Source organism: Monodelphis domestica, chromosome 1, assembly GCF_027887165.1.
Source record: "Monodelphis domestica isolate mMonDom1 chromosome 1, mMonDom1.pri, whole genome shotgun sequence".
In the NCBI taxonomy this organism is placed as follows: Eukaryota; Metazoa; Chordata; class Mammalia; order Didelphimorphia; family Didelphidae; genus Monodelphis; species Monodelphis domestica.
Window position 1 is genome coordinate 708,749,550 of NC_077227.1, and position 16,807 is coordinate 708,766,356.

The following is a 16,807-nucleotide window of genomic DNA, read 5'->3' on the forward strand; positions in this document are numbered from 1 at the left end:
GGTTATTATTCCACACTGATAGTTCTCCAATCTCTAGACCAGCCTTAGCCATTACAATTATGCAGCCAGAGAAGTGCTTTAAAAAATTATTCACTGGCCAAGATTAAAAGGTGAGGGGTGGGTGGTTTGTAATGGAAAAATCCTGTCTCTGCCTCAAAACCACCTGTGGGACCTTGGTCAATTTAATTAAACTCAGTTTCCTCTTCTGTAAAATGAGGGGGTTGGGCTGGATGGGCGCCAGGATTTTTCCAGCCCTAAACCCTATATTTGTCATTAAAAAACATCCTCTTCTCTGGAAGTTACTCTTTGTGCATACTTAACAATGAACAAATAGTCTTAATACTCTCCTGGAACGATGGCACTTCTGCCTTAAGTTTTGTACAACATTCCCTGGTGACCCTTGCTGGAACAGCCCGGTGTGAATGACCTTGGTATATGTATGGTTTTCCCATAAACCATAGGAATTCTGGGAACCTCAGCCACTTGACTCAGAAGAAAATGGACACTTAAAGATAACTGATGTACTATATAATGAAAACTCCAGCTTCTCAAGGTTCTCTGTCTAATGGCTTAAAAGGATGTTTAAAGGAGTACCTGAAGTTCCCTAGGTCCTAACTTCCCCTGACTCTTGAGAGATGATAACCCCTGTCCCCTGCCCACTAAGCAGAATTTAGGCATTAAGCATGAGAAGAGAAAGGATTTCAATCTGGCTTGGATGGCCAGCTGGTAGCTTCATCCCACTGCCTGACCGCCTTTGCATTTAGTTAATGCATAATTCTTCTCTGAAATTGATTTTCTTGGCCCCCCTGGCCACTTTACTCTAAGCATCCTCAGATGCTCTGGGTTAACACTTAAAAGGGAGTGGGGGACTCCACTCTGGTTAAAGACTAATTAAGGTTTCCAGTATCTCCCAGGTGGACCAGAAAACCTGTTTTGTCAGGATAAAACCTGGGAGCAGACACCCTAGCATTTCCAAGGTGTTGAGCTGATTTTATTTACATAAAGCACTGGGAGGGAGCTTCCTGTGCTATTTAAATCCCCCAAAGGCCTTGTATAAATGGGCCTTGTCGAGTGTCAACTTAGTTACTGCACCATCAGCAATTCAGTCCATCCAGCTGCAGCTGAAAGAGAATGAGATATGCCAAGTGGTTATCTGTCTCAGACAACAAACAACTCCCATCTGGAATATGATACCCCTTCTTTTGTGCTGAGAATGAAAAGGTAGAGAAGGATGAGGTATGAGAGGGAAGAAGAAAGGGGATGTGCCCAGGACAAAAAGAATCTGCAGTAGAGAGGATGGGAGTGATGGGGCACAATGGATCCCATGATGGGGGATCCAGAATTTGGAGTTATTGATAAAAAGAAGCAGGTTGTGCTGGGTTCTTTTATATAACATAGCAAACTTGTTTTCTTTTGCTTTTATATAAACCTTATAAGTTTCATATAAACTTATAAGGTTTATATAAGGTTATATTTATATTATTATATATATTATTATTATAAGGTTATATTTATATAAACTTATAAGGTTTATATAAACCTACTTGTTCATCCCTTAGTTTTGTTTTTTTAAACCCTCACCTTCCATCGTAAGAATCAATACTGAGTATTGGTTTCAAAACAAGAGTAGTAAAGGCTAGGTAATAGGGATTAAGTGACTTACCCAGGTCATACAGCTAGGAAGTATCTGAGGTCAGATTTGAACCCAGGAGTTCCCATCTCTAGGCCTAGTTGTATCCACTTAGCCACCCAGCTCTCCCTGAAACATAATTACTTTCAAAGTTGTCCTGTTTGTCTTTGTTTCCTTCTGAACTTCTGTTCTCTTCTAGATATTTTAGGAAATGTTTTAATGAACCTTTCCTTCCTTCCTTCCTTCCTTCTTTTTTCTTCCTTCTTTCCTTCTTTTTTCTTCCTTTCCTTCCTTCCTTCCTTCTTTTTTCTTCCTTTCTTCCTTCTTTTTCCTTCCTTCCTTCCTTCCTTCCTTCCTTCCTTCTCTTTCCCCTCCCCTCTCTCTTTCTTCCCTCCCTCCTTTCACTTCTAGAACTTTTAAGATTTACAAAAGTGCACAACCCCTGGAAATCTACTGGCACCATGTTGTTGATTGGGGTGAGGGATGAGGAACAAGGCAGAATGGCTGCTCCCAGTAGAAGTGACTTGTTCAAAGCTTCACATAGGTGATATTGGAAATTGAGCTTCTAAGCCATTTAATTCTTCCCACAGTAAATCTCACTTCTGCAGCTGCATTGTAGTCTGTTATCTAGGCTCCTGTAAAGTGGACCTTCATTGAACCGATACAGAGATAATAGCTAGCATTTAGGTCTTTAAAATTTGAGATGCACTTTACATATTAAATCATTTGTTCCTCCTAGTAGCCCTGTGACAAAGATGCTGTTAATGTCCCTTTTTTACAGATGAAGAAACTGAGGCACAAAGGTTAAGTGACTTGCCTCAGGGTCCCATAGCTAGTCAAGGACTGAAATAGGATGTGAACTCAGGTCTTCCTGACTCCAAGGTCAGTTCTATTTACTGTGCTACCTTGCTGCTTCAACTGCCTGCTGTCAGGCTCAGAGAGAGTGGAACTTGCTCTACCCGGAAATACTACTTCATTGAAAATGTCACCATCTTAAACCCCAGTTCCCACTATAAAAGGCCTTTAGGATATTACTAAAGTGTTTAGTTTGGGTTAATCAGTTAAGAGTAAGTAGCCTCTGCCTCTGCCTCTGTCTGTCTGGCTGTCTGTCTGGCTAGCTAGCTGGCTCTCCTCTCTACCTTCCCTCTCCCACTTCCTCTGGTAAATTGATTCTTTCTCTTCTTTCTCCACCCCTCACTTTGCTTGGTTACCATCCTTTATTTTTGGCCCAGTAGGGTGGGGGAAGTTGGAAGTTGTGACCTAGGGCCATTTGGATGTTCTCTGAAGTCAAGAAGCCCAGATAAAAGAAAAGGCTGTTGACCTCCCCCATCCCTGAAGGCATTGAGGAGGATTTGTGGCCCTAGCTGGGCCTTTAGACTTAAATAGATAATCACCACCACCAAGAAAGGAAAGAATCTTTTGAGGCCAATGGCTCCGCCCATGTGGCCTCTGATGTCAGTCATACCCCAACTCTGGACCCCATGTGCTTTCTCATTGCTTTCTGACTGAATCCTCCTTGGGAGAACCGTGATGGGGAGGCCAGACATCCCATTTTTTGGATGAGGCTCCCCAACACTTGGAGTCTTTAAAATGGCTTGCTTGTCCTGGGTCTGGTTAGTGGTGAAGACCAGGCATAGAATCTAGGTCTTTGGGCTTCCAAATCCCACTGCCAAAAAGTGGCCATCAGTCATCTCTACTCAGGAGTTCAGGCTACCTGACCAGTCTTTGGGTGTGCCATAGTGAAGGGTTTTTCCCTTCCAGTCATGGGTGGACCTAACTGCCCAGTGGCTTCTGTTCCATTTCTGAGGTTTTGTAATGCCGTGTAGAAGAATCACTCTTCCTAGAAGATGTTTTGAAAGAGGAAAAGAGGAAGCTTTTTCTTATTGGGCAAGGAATCATGGTACTAGATTTTAGTGACCAGTGAGACCTAGGAAGATTAATTCTAGATGCCAATGTAGAACTGTAAGGAAAGTACCCTGGTTTTACCAATTAATAGAGCAATCCTTGATCAGCTTCAGGGAAGTACTTGAGGTTAATCAAACTGGGCCAGTGCCAGAGACCAGATTTAGAATGTAGCCCGGAGCCATTGCATTTTCCCAGAAGAGATAAAAGAGGGGAGGGCTCTGGCCTGAGTAATGGATTCCTGGGCAGGAATCTCTTAGACCTTAGGTAAAGATCTTTCTTCCTTGGAGCTCTTAGTGGCTTAGGTAAAAACACTTGGGTAGAGCCATGGGTGTGGGAGAGAGGAAATCTGGATTCTAACTAGGTGTGTGGCCTTGGGCAAGTCACTTAATAGCCTTTTTGAGCCTCCTTTGTAAAATAAGGAGGCTGGACCAGATGATCCCTTCCAATTTACCAAATCCAATTTACTTTGATGAAGTAGATGCTTATTGTAACTTTCCATATTCAAAGCCTTCCTTCTTCTGGGTGGGTAGCTTTTGTGGGCAAAAATAGTGGGTTAAAATTATGGTTGGACTGAATATTTAATTGATCGTCAGGGATTTAATTTCTAAATCCCAAAATGAATTACTGAAGTAAAATGGAATTTATGGTAGTTTTTTTACAATGGAGAGAAGATATTAAGGGAGAGAAAGAGAGAGAGAGAGTGCTCTGGCTTCCTCTGAGCCAGGTAGAAATTCTAAGGCCCCAGCCAGGGGAAAGGAGTCTCAAGATGATGGGCCTTTCCCAGAGGCTCATGCCTCCAGAAAGGGCAAGGAAGGAAGTCAGCCTTTACACTCACCATGTTGTCATCATCAGATTCTTTTTTAGCCTCAACTCCAGCAGGATCCACTCCAAGTGTGTCTTTCAAACTCCAAGTGTCCCTCTTCACTCCAAGTGTCTCTCTTCACTCCAGGTGTCCCAGGCTCTTCACTCCAAGTGTCCCAGTCTTTGTGTGTGTCTGTTTCCACTTTAAAGACCTTTTTCTCTTGTGTCACCCTAAATTTTTATATCTAACAATCACAGCTGATGCTCCACTCCAGGACTGCCCACTCTTTCACAGGGGTGTCACAGACCTCCCACTCAATGTATGAAATGGGTAGATCCCCATACTCAACTTTAAGTAATGTGCTTTACACTTTGAGGATTAAATTTTAAAATTTAATTATTTAAGGATTAAAATTTAAAAATAGACAGGGGATTACAATTTCACAATCAAGGAAGAGCTAACCTTCATTGTTACAATCAGGAGAGAGCCAAATCCAATCTTCACAAGTGGGAGGAACCCACCTTTTTTTGCTGGTCCCTTGCCTAAATTTTAGTGTTTGTTTTGAAGTAATGGAACTGGTAGGACCAAGCTGAGAGCTCTTCCCATCAAACTTCATCCCATTAAAGTGCCAGAGGGCAGTCCCCTAAGCACTTAGGAGAGCATTCTCTTTCCCACAACTTTTTCTCCTCTTAGGGAATGGGGAGAGCCCAGGGCTCCTGAGTCATCCTGAGTCCACCCAGTTCTTTCTGGTACCACACTGAACCTTTGGTACCCAGCACTCTGGTCAGATTCACCTGGATAGTATCTGCAATGAGTACAGTGCTGAGTAATCCCTGAATCTGCCAGCCAGAACAGCCTGTCAGTCATATTCCCATAAATGCCAAATCCCTGGAACCTAACTTTTGCCATCCATTTGGTCCCTCCCCTGGCCAGAGTGGGAAAGTCCTATTATCATTCGTGCTTTTATTAATTCAATAGTTTTATCAAACTTTTGATTATGTCAATTGTTAACTTGTTGGTCTCTTTAAGGTTATTAAAGGAGGTGGAAAAGACTTTTGCAGTCCAGCCCTCTCAAATGTTTTCCCCTGAAATCATTACCTTCTGTCTTTGCATCAATTCTAAGACAGAAGAATAGTAAGGGCTAGGTAGGAAATTAGGGTTAAGTGACTTGGCCAGGGTCATATAACTAGGAAATGTCTGAGATTAGATTTGAACCCAGGACCTTCCATCTCTATGCCTGTAGTTGCCCAGTTGCTTCTCTCTTGTTTTACAGATAAGAAAACGGAGGCTTACAGGGTTAAGTGACTTTACCAGAGTCATGTAATTAGTGAGCATAGAGTTGTTATTTGAACCATGATTTCTGCCTCCAAGTCCTAGTATTTTCTTCCGTACCAGCTCAAACTCCTCTTTCAATAGAAAAGGATCAGGGAAGACAAAAAGACAAAATTCCTTGCCTTAGGTTACTCTTAATTTTTATTAATGTTTTTGGTGTCTTTTGGGTTTTTTTATATCACAATTTCCCTCTGTGCCCTGCTTTGTAACAAAGAACAGCACTCACACAATTATCCAATGCATCATTATTATTTATTACTTAAGAGATGGAATCACTCTAGGAGCTCTGATCTTCCTCTCCACCACTCTGTTGAGAAGGGACTTTGCCACCTTAGGGGACCGCAATTGAAGCCTTTGTGACTATCTTGCATTCTCCAAAGCCTTGGTCTTTTTATATTCCTTTTCCCAAAGGAATAAAGTGTTAAACTCTCTTACCCTTGAGGCCCACTAAACCCTCTTGCTGTTTCAGTAAATGCATTAGGAAACGATTGCATTTCATATAAATGCCCCATTGTTCTAAGTAGTAAAAAGTGATGCTAACATGCATTTTAGAAACTCCTTTAAAAGTTGTTGGACAAGTGAGTGCTTGTTCTAGAGTCATCTGCAAATTCATGTGACCTAAAAAAACCCAAAGCATCATCTGTGGGAAACGCCCAGCTTCTGTAGATTTTTTTTCCAGCTGTTCCTTTGAGTTGTTGGAATTTTGCTCCAAATGTCAGAAGCAGGGGGACCACACTTTCTTCCAGCCGGCCAAACTCTCAAGCATTTCAAGCTTTTTCTATATTTGTTGAAGAAATGTTGATACTTGGAAAAAAAGTTCATTGAAGAGTTCCAAGATTTCTGAGTTGAACAAAAGCCTTCCAGTTTTTATGAAACTGGTATCAGCAAAATTCTTGGTCACAGAGTCCATTAACTCTTGGGGAGCTTCCGTTCTGGATTAATGCATGTTTCAGCGACAGCAAAGGATCTTGTAAGAGCACCCAGCGTGACCACCCCAGGTGCTCATCAGAGCAGGCAAAGAATAACAAAGCCTTTGACCTGGCTACTGCCAGGATTCCTCTTCTAAGACTTAATGTTAGAGCTTGCCTTCCTTTTATCACTATTTTTCTCCTCTAAATTTTAATGTCTTGATGCTGTTGCTTTTGGGGTTTTTTTCTTGTTTGTTTGTTTGTTTTTACATCAATGAGTTCTCCTTTGTCAAAGAGAACTGGCCAGTGGACCCACCAAGGCTCTGTTGCCATTTAACCCCATGCAGAATTTGTTGTCATGCCATTACACACTGCATGGAAAGATGGAGAGAATACTGGCTCCAAGGAGCATAGCCTGAGAGGCCTTTGCCTAAGAGAGTCATTTGGAATCAGGCAAGGCCTGTATTCGAATCCTGCCTTTGACATTTACCAGCTCTGAAATCATGAACAGTTTCATACATAGCTCCCAGCTCACATGTCTAAAGTGCTTTACATCTCTTGCTTCATTTAATCCCACTATCCTGTGAGATAGGTATTGTTTTTATAGATGTCAATTATAAATTTTTTTATAATTATAAATTGTCAATTTATAGATGAGGAAATGGGCTAAATGGCTAGAGGTCCTGTTTTGTTCATCTGTAAAATAGTCAGTAGCAGGTCCCCCCTTTTTTGGTGTAAGTACCTCATTTACAGTCAATCTCAAGAGTATAATGGTTCTTTCTCTCTACCTGTCTCTGTCTCTCTCCCTCTCCCTCCCTCCCTTTCTCTTTCCTTCACTCCCTATTTCTTCCAATGTCTCTGACTCTTTGTTTCTCTGTGTGTCTTTCTCTCTTCTCTTTCTTCTTTACTCCCTATTTCTTTTTTTTTTTTAAACCCTTACCTTCCGTCTTGGAGTCAATACTGTGTATTGGCTCCAAGGCAGAAGAGTGGTAAGGGCTAGGCAATGGGGGTCAAGTGACTTGCCCAGGGTCACACAGCTGGGAAGTGGCTGAGGCCAGATTTGAACCTAGGACCTCCCGTCTCTAGGAATGGCTCTTTATCCACTGAGCTACCCAGCTGCCCCCTTTACTCCCTATTTCTACTTCTCTCTCCCTTTCTTTCTCTTTCCTTCACTCCCTCTCTTTGTATCTGTCTCTGCCTCACTCTTATCTCCTCCTTTTCTCTCTTTTTCTTTCCTTTACTCCCTCTCTCTTTGTATCTGTCTCTGCCTCACTCTGTCTCCTCCTTTCCTCCCTCTCTTTCTATCTGCTTCTCTCTCTCCCTTTCTTTCTCTTTCCTTCACTCCCTCTCTTTGTATCTGTCTCTGCCTCACTCTTATCTCCTCCTTTCCTCTCTTTTTCTTTCCTTTACTCCCTCTCTCTTTGTATCTGTCTCTGCCTCACTCTGTCTCCTCCTTTCCTCCCTCTCTTTCTATCTGCTTCTCTCTCTCCCTTTCTTTCTCTTTCCTTCACTCCCTCTCTTTCTATCTGTCTCTGCCTCACTCTTATCTCCTCCTTTCCTCTCTTTTTCTTTCCTTTACTCCCTCTCTCTTTGTATCTGTCTCTGCCTCACTCTGTCTGCTTCTCCTTTCCTCCCTCTCCCTTTCCTCCCTCTCTGTGTCTCTCCTATTGAGAGGCAGAAGAAGACTGGGATCTTCTCACTCACCTGGAAATTCTCAGTTTCTGCCCATTGTTATCATCACTGCTCCCTCATTCCCTAAAGGTTTGGCTTCTCTAGAGTTTACTCACTCTGCTGGAATGTGACATAGTAGTCACCCTGAACTGCTCTGAAAGGCTTCTTTAAGGGTTAGCCAAGTAAAGGTAGGAGGAAAAGGGAAGGCAGGAGATGAGAGAATTGGCCGGCTCTTAAGGCCATACAAGGTAGGGAATGGTGCTTCTAGACCACAAGATTGGAGATTTCGAATCTCAGGCTTTAGAGCTGGAAGGGGTCATTCTATTGATAGGAAAAGTAGAGATAATTCTATTGATATTAAGACCTAGGCAAGTGGCTTGGCACTATCAGCCAGCCAGAGTCCAGTTCTTTCTCTTGACTCTCACTTGTCCATCCATTGAGTGAGTTCTACAAATAACTTCCTATGTATAGCTCGTACCAATTAGAATAGCTGCCTACTCTAATTGGAACAAGCTGTACTCCTGGTCTTGGGGTCAGGAAGACTTGAGTTCAAATTCTACCTCAGTCACTAGCTGTGTGACTCTGGCCAAGTCATTTAATCTTGTTTGCCTCAGTTTCTTCATCTGTAAAATGAGCTAGAGAAGGAAATGCCAAACCACCCCAGTGTCTTTGCCAAGAAATAAAACAAAACAAACCCACAAGGAATCAGGAAGAGTCTGACAGGACTAAAAGGACTGAACACTACTATCCTAATTGGTAGTTAGAGCAAAAAAAAAATTACAAAACCTAATCATAGGACACCTATACCTTAAGTATGGCAGGGGACAATGGGAAGAACCTCAGTTTGGGTCAGAGGACTTTCCACTGTTATTGACTTACTGCATCTCTCTTTTTTTATAAACCCTCACCTTCTATCTTAGAATCAATACTGTGTATTGGTTCCAAGGCAGAAGAGAGGTAAGGGCTAGGCCATGGGGGTTAAGGGACTTGCCCAGGGTCACACAACTAGGAAGTCAGATTTGAGCCCAGGACCTCCCAATCTCTTGACTTGGCTCTCAATCTACTGAGCTACCCAGCTGTCCCCCTAGTTTCTAATTCTATAAGATAAGAGGTTTGGACTTGCTGCCCTTTGAGGCTCCCCAGCTCTTAAGTTTATGAAGCTCAGCTTGCCAAGCTTACGACTTTGGGAAAAGAACTCTTATAGGTTTGGAGGTCTCAGTACTTAAGATGGAAACTGTGCCTCCATTAGGAAGTAAGTCCATTGGTATGAAGGGGAAGAGGGCCTCAGGTTTCCCATGTCCTCTTTAGCACAACAAAAGAAGCAAATAGTCCTCCCAGCAGCAGTTCAGGTATGAGATTTGAGGAGAACTCAGGAGTATTGGACCCAGAGTAAACCTCTGGCCCCAGAGAGGGTGAGTGACGCCCTTCTTTCAGATTCAGGTGCTGCTTCTTCCTAGAAGTCTGCCCAGATCCCTTCCTCTGGCATTGAAACAGTGCCAAATAGACTGAACAGATTAAATTACTTCATTTTAAGCTTTACTGAGAAGCAGAAAACTTATTGTGAGAATCCTTAGAAGGAATGAGATTGCTTTATTAGTTAGCAGTTTCTATCCTATTATTGAGCTTCCTTCTAAATGAGTACAAGTTGGGGGGGGGGGGCAGCAGGGTGGCTCAGTGGATTGAGAGCCAGGCCTGGGTTCAAATTTTGCCTCAGACACTTCCTAGCTATGTGACCCTGGGCAAGATGCTTAATCCTAATTGCATAGCCCTTCTCTTCTGCCTTGGAATCAATACATAATATTGATTCTTTAATTTAATTAAAAAAATAAATGAGTACAAGGCTCATTTAACAATAAGATAGATAGAAGTTCTGTCATGCTAGTGCTCTAAGGAATGACTCACTTCTAATAAATAGCAGAGCAAGATTTGAACCCAAATCCAGTGTAATTCACACCAAATCATACCCAGCAGCTGCTGGTAGTATAGTTAATGTTTCATCTTTGTATAAAGTTGCTCAAACTGTTTTTGTATTGTTTTGTATTTGATGCTGGAATATACCACTCAGGTCTCCTCATTTTACAAATGAGGAAACACCTAAAAGGTTGAGACTTGCCCAAAGGCTTCCAGATGGTAGAACCAGGACTGTTTTTAACCCAGCCTGTCACAGCTGTATTTATAAGGAGTTGAATCAAGTCAGACAGGCCAGTGATTTATAAAACAACAAGCTTTCATTAATGGGGCTCCTCTTTTATTTTTTCCTTTTGTAACTCTCACTCTTGTGAAACTCCCCTGGTTTGGAAGCAGGGATGACACAGCCAGGGAGGTTGCCAGAACCCCAGGGACAATGATCTCTAGTTCATAACAGGAGGACAAGAGGTCACTGGCCAAGTGGCCTACCTTGGGCTTGGTGTACTGGGATTTTGGCCAAACACTTGTCATTCCTACTAGTTGGATACGGAGTATACCAGGGTCCTCCGCCATCTTTAGGGCAGAAAGTTGGGGGAGAAGTTTTCCCAATCAAGGATGTGTCATTCATTTCCTGTCTCCAATGGCACAGGTGTTCAGGCACTGGGCATTAGCTGGCAAGGCTCCTGCTGATCAAGCAGAGGATAAGAACCTTATTAGAAAAGGGAAAAAAGAGAGGGAGGGCATCACAAAGTCTGGACAGGTCAGGGACTCGGCCAGTTTTATGGCCCATTTCTGCCCATTGCTAGATGGTTTTCCTGAAAGATATATCAATATGGATTACTAATCAATTGGTATTTATTAACTGTCTACTGTGTGCTGGCCACTAATTTCAAAAGTGAGACAGTTGCTTGGGAGTTGGTATCCTAGTTCTTCTGAATCACTGGAAGGTAGGTAGAGGTCTTACTGTCATTCCCTCTTGAAAAACCTATTCATGAGGGAAACCAGTTAGGTGGGTCAGTGGATAGAGAGCCAAATCTGGAAATGGAAGGTCCTTGGTTCAAATATGGCCTCAGATTTTCTAGCTAGGTGACCCTGGGCAAGTCACTTAGTCACTCCAGTTGCCTAGCCCTTTCCGATCTTCTGCCTTGGAATTGACACTGAATATTGATTCTAAGATAGAAAGTAAGGGTTTAAAGAAAAAAAAGGAAAGGGGGAAAAATCTTACTGTATAGGACACTGATAGGTTAAAACACAAACTCCTTAGCACATAGCATTTAAAACTGGTTCCCACTTTACTCTCTTCCATGCATAGACCCTATGCAGCAGTCAAACTGGATCTCAACCGAGAAATCTCTGCCTTGTTCCACCCAGCCTGGCTTACGTTTTCTCATCTGTCTTTCCAGATTTTCTTTTACCTCTTCCAAAAAGTCTGCCCCAACTTCTTTTCTTCTACCCCCACCCTCACCCCACAAGCTTGTATTCCCTGCTTCTACTCTACAATTCTAAGACTCATGGACAAGGGCTTGGCAACTGGGGTTAAGTGATTTAATGTTTGAGGTCTGACTTGAACTCAGGACCTCCTGTCCCACCTAGCTGTCCCTCCCTGCTTCTTTATGCTGTTGTCTAGAGCCTTCCTTTGCCCCATCACTGATCTCTTTGTCATATTCTTATATGTAGAACTATTTTATAAGATCTTTGAGGGAAGGATCTATCATTTTATCTTGGTAATACTTAATATAAGTATAGTCAATGAATATTAATTATATATATTTTAAACCCTTACCTTCCACCTTAGAATCTATTCTATATATTGGTTCCAAGGTAGAAAAAGAGTAAGGGCTAGGAAATGGAGGTTAAGTGACTTGCCCAGGGTCACACAGCTAGGAAGTGTCTGAGGTCAGATTTAAACCCAGGACCTCCTGTCTCTGGGACTGACTCTATCCACTGAGCCACCCAGCTGCTCCCTTTTAATTATATTCTTAATCCTTATTGAATGAATTGTTTGATATATTTTAGCTGAAATTGATAAGCAACTAGGGATGTAGTCAATAGGACACTGACCATAGAGTCAGGTTGATCTGATTTTCAAATCCTGCCCTAGAACTTATTAGCCTGGTGATCCTGGATAAGTCCTCTGTGCTTTGGTTTGTTCATCTGTTGAAATGAGAGGGTTGAACTTAATAGTCTCTCAAAGTCCCCATCAATTTTAAATCGATGATCCAATGATTTGCATTTGTTCAATTTTATATACATCTACATGTAGTTTTTTCATTTAAAGCCTCTGGCTCTTTCTTTGTTGCATGCAATATTATTATCCCTGTTTTGCCAATGAGAAGCTGCCCAGTCCAGTAAGAGCAGCTGGACATGTGCTCAAAAATTAGGATGAGTTGGAGCAGAGAGACCTGGTTGGTGAATGTGCATGCCAAGAATGAGTGATTTCATCTGTGTGGGGTTTTTGACCATGCGTTGCCCTGACAGGTGGTCTTCGTGTGGTTATAAAATTCCCCATCTGGCCGCAAAACTGAGGTTGGTCCATGGATGGGAGAATCTACCTTCCCTCTTTGGTAGGACCCGAGGGCTCCTTCTGCTGTGGGGATCCAGGCTGACCTCCGTGAAGCATGGGAAGACACCCACAAAAACCTGTGTTTGACCTGCATAAGATGAACTCTCCTATCCCCCTGGGAAAGGGAGAGAAATCATGCTTGGGGCCACATGCTATAGTCTTTGACTTTACTCTTTGCTGTAATTACTGTGAGACCTCACTCCTGACCACCATGTGCTAACAAACAAAAGTCTCCTGGGATATTTTTGGGGTTGCAAAGCACTGTACAAAAACACCTCATTTTTATTTTCACAACAACCCTAGGGCTATTATTCCCATTTTATAGATGAGGAAATTGAGGCAGATAGAAGCTAAGTGGCTTGCCCAAATTTGCCCCAGCTTAAAAGTGCCAGTATTTGCCCTCAAAAGTCTTTCTGATTTCTATCACTTCACCGCCTCTAGCCACAACTCATGGTTTACCCATTTTGGGTGATTACCCCAAAAGGAAGCATTTCTGCTTTTATTTTGTTTTGAGAAGCAAAAGAAGTGTGAGAAAGTTGGAAAAGAAATAACTAGAGTCTTGGTGATTGGGTTTGAGTTAGATCTTGGGTATCTTCGGTACTTGTCTTAAATTTATCTTCACTACTGGTGCCATGTTTGTGAGATGACGGGCTAAGTTGGTTAACTTAATTAACTCTCTGAATCTCCATTTCCATCACTGTTCGCTAAGGGGATTTGAGCACTGATCTCCAAAAGTTATTGTGAAGATGAAAAACATCTTGCAAACTTTAAAACATTCTATAAATGCCAGCGACTAATGAGTTTGGGTTTTGTCATGAGCCGTGTCCATGGAAAGGTCTGTTTTTGGAATGGAGCTAATGTAGGTGGAGGCCATAAATAACTCGCTTTATACGAGACTGGTTTATAAAACTTGTTAAATTACACAAAAATCTAAATCCCCTGTTCCCAGGGTCACATGGTTGCCTTCCGTCAAGAGGGAGGTTTTGATGGAGTTCAGGTGGGCTGTTCATGAGAGTTTCTAAAGGCAGCTTTTGTATGTGCGCTTGTGTAATGTGAGATTCCGAGAGGCTTATCTCAGGCTGAAAAAATGTCTGGGGTTAAAATGCTGAATGATTGGGAAAACTTTGATTCATTTTAGTTTATAAAACATGGTGACCCAAGGTGAAAATCCTTCCAGCTGGATATTGGACCCTGAAACCAAATTCTTTCATTTGTGTGACTGTCTGGCTCTCCTTATCACCTTCTCCCCTTGCTGGGCCCTAGAGAAGGGTTTAGTGGTTTCTAATACACAGTTTCAGGAGATTGCAGGGTAGAAAGGGATGGAAAGGAATGTAGAGTCATAGTTTTTATTGCAATCTTTAATTTCCCCATTACCCACCCTACAGAACTCTCAAATTTCTTTTTTAAAAAACCCTTCCCTTCTGTCTTAGAATAGAGGATGCTAAGTTATAGCTTCAAGGCAGAAGAGAGGGAAGGGCTAGGCAATGGAGTTATGTGACTTGCCCAGGGTCACACAGCCAGAAAGCATCATGGTCCAGATTTGTCTTGTGATTTTCAATCAAATAGCCCTGGAAAGCTTTTTTTAGGTGCTCCACAGATCCATGAAATTGTGTCCCAGTTTTATTAGGGATCTCTTTAAGAACTGACATTTTCCAAGTCTACTAATTTTTTTTCATGACTATGCTTTAATGTTTAGAAATCAATGTGATAGGTGATTCAGTGGATTGAAAGCCAGGCTTGGAGATGGGAAGTCCTGGGTTCAAATATGGCCTCAGATATTTCCTAGACATGTGACCCAGGGCAAGTTATTTAACTCCCATTGCCTTGCTTTTACTGCTCTTCTGCCTTGATTCTAAGATGGAAAGTAAGGGAGAAGGAAAGAAAGAAAGAGGAAGAGAGAAAGAGAGAAAGAAAGAGAAAGAAAGAAAGAGAGAGAAAGAGAAAGAAAGAAAGAAAGAGAGAGAAAGAAAGAAAGAGAAAGAAAGAGAGAGAGAAAGAGAGAAAAAGAGAGAGAGAGAGAAAGAGAAAGAAAGAAAGAAAGAAAGAGAAAGAGAAAAAGAGAGAGAGAAAGAGAGAGAGAGAAAGAAAGAGAAAGAAAGAAAAAAGAAAAGAAATCATGTGGCCATCCATCCAGAGAGGCAGCTAGGTAATTAAATATTAGTATGTATGTCAGTTGAGCCTGGCAGGAAATTTAACTGGATTTCTTGCAAAAGTTCACAAAGGGCCATAGTAGTCAGATGTTCTAGATTTCTGTGTAGCTTTGGGCGAGTCACCTAATTTCTCCCAGCCTTAGTTTCCTCATCTATAAAAAAAGAGGACTTGAACCTCAAATGAGACCATGATTTGTGAAGTGCTTAGCCCAGTGCTTGGCTTACCAAAGGCTCATTCCTTTCCTCTGGGCTCTTGAGCTCTGCTCCTCTGGCCAGTTACTCCTTCCCATTTATCTTAATAGGAATAACTGATTTTAGAGATGGATGGCTTTGCTCTACATTTGTACAATTTCAGGGTAACCCAGATAAACTTTGAAAGTTGGTCTGTATCTGGTCACGTTCTCATCTTGTCTCTGAGATCATCCTCCATCATTTTTATGGGTTAAAATGATGAAATGTGACAGCTTAGCTGTGGCTAAAACCCATCCTAACCAGGCAAAAACCTATAAATAATGCAAACTGTTTGGGTGGGAACTAAAGCTTCTAAAGGACTCAGTTACTCTTCCTATCCCCTCTATCCTTTATCTGTCTATCCAGTCATAGAAGTCACCAAATTGTCAGCAGAGGCTGGGATGGTCCTTCTTTCTCTTACTCATGAACTCATCTGTGAAATGGGACTGTTTCAAAGATGGGAGTCAGTAATGTACAGAGTCTTGGGTTGCCCACCCATTGACAGTCCATTTGTGAAGAGGAACAGAAGGTTAAAATTGTGAAAGGAGGAATATTTCAAGATTAAAAGACCTTAATTAATTAACTCAGATGTCATTGTTTTAGGGAAAGGCTCACGATGATTTCTGTGCCTTCTGTTTACATGTTCTATTGCAATAACTTGAAGACAAACCGATTTACTTTCAATTTCTCATCTGTGGAAACAGGGGGTGGGGTAACCTTTTTTGGAACAGCCAAGTGTGGTAAATAGAAGCCTGTCCATTGATCCTTTATCCAAGGATACAGCTGTTTAAAAAAAAAATCATTTATTTGTATAGGGCTAAATGAATAATAATAGCTACCATTGACATTGCATCTAAAGGTTTGCAAAGAACTTAACCTCTTTTGATCTTCACTACCACCCTGATAGGTAGGTGCTATTTTTATTTTTCCCATTTTACAGATGAGGAAACTAGGGCTGAAAGGGTTAGTAAGTATTTGAGGTAGGATCTGAGGCTGTATACATGTATAACCCAGATTGAACTGCTTGCCAGCTCTGGGAGGGGGAAGGAAGAAGGGAAGGAGACACTTTGAATCATATAACTTCAGAAAACCTTTGTGGAGATTTGTAATTAAAATTTTTAAAAATTAAATAAAATGAACTCAGGTTGTCCTGACTCCAAGCATAGCCAGCATTCTATCCATTATGTCACCCCCAGGTCTAATAGTTAGTATTTAGATAATGTTTTACTGTTAGCAAAACCCTTTACAAATATATATCATCCTGTGAAAGTAGGTACTGTTATTATCCTTGTTCTACAGATGGGGAAACTGAGGCACGGATGAAGTGACTTGTCCAGGGCTATACAATAAGTGTCAGAGGCACAATTCCAACTGACTCTACTATATACTGTGCCCCATAGCTGCCATCATTTACAAAGGGATTTCTCCATTGGAAATTGGTCTGGGAAATTATGAAGTCATATCCCCATTTTTTGGATGAATAAATTGAATCTCAGAGAGGTTCCTAACTTCCAAATCCTACCTTTCTCCCCCTGTACCAATGGACTGCATTACTATTGATAAGTTTAGAGAAAGACTCATCTAAATTAAATTGGTCTGGATAAGTTAATGTAATTATATTCCCATTTTACAGGTAAATAAATAATTTTCAAACCAGGCTTCCTAGCTTCCAAATTGTCCCCTGTTAACAATGGACTGTATTACTAT

At 41.7% G+C, this 16,807-nt stretch overlaps 1 protein-coding gene across 1 annotated transcript in view; it reads left to right on the top strand.

The window, feature by feature from the left end:
• The window catches only part of CDH1 (cadherin 1), a 69,997-nt gene that overhangs the window by 25,019 nt on the left and 28,171 nt on the right, over window positions 1-16,807 (top strand). The gene's annotated exons all lie outside the window — the stretch shown is intronic.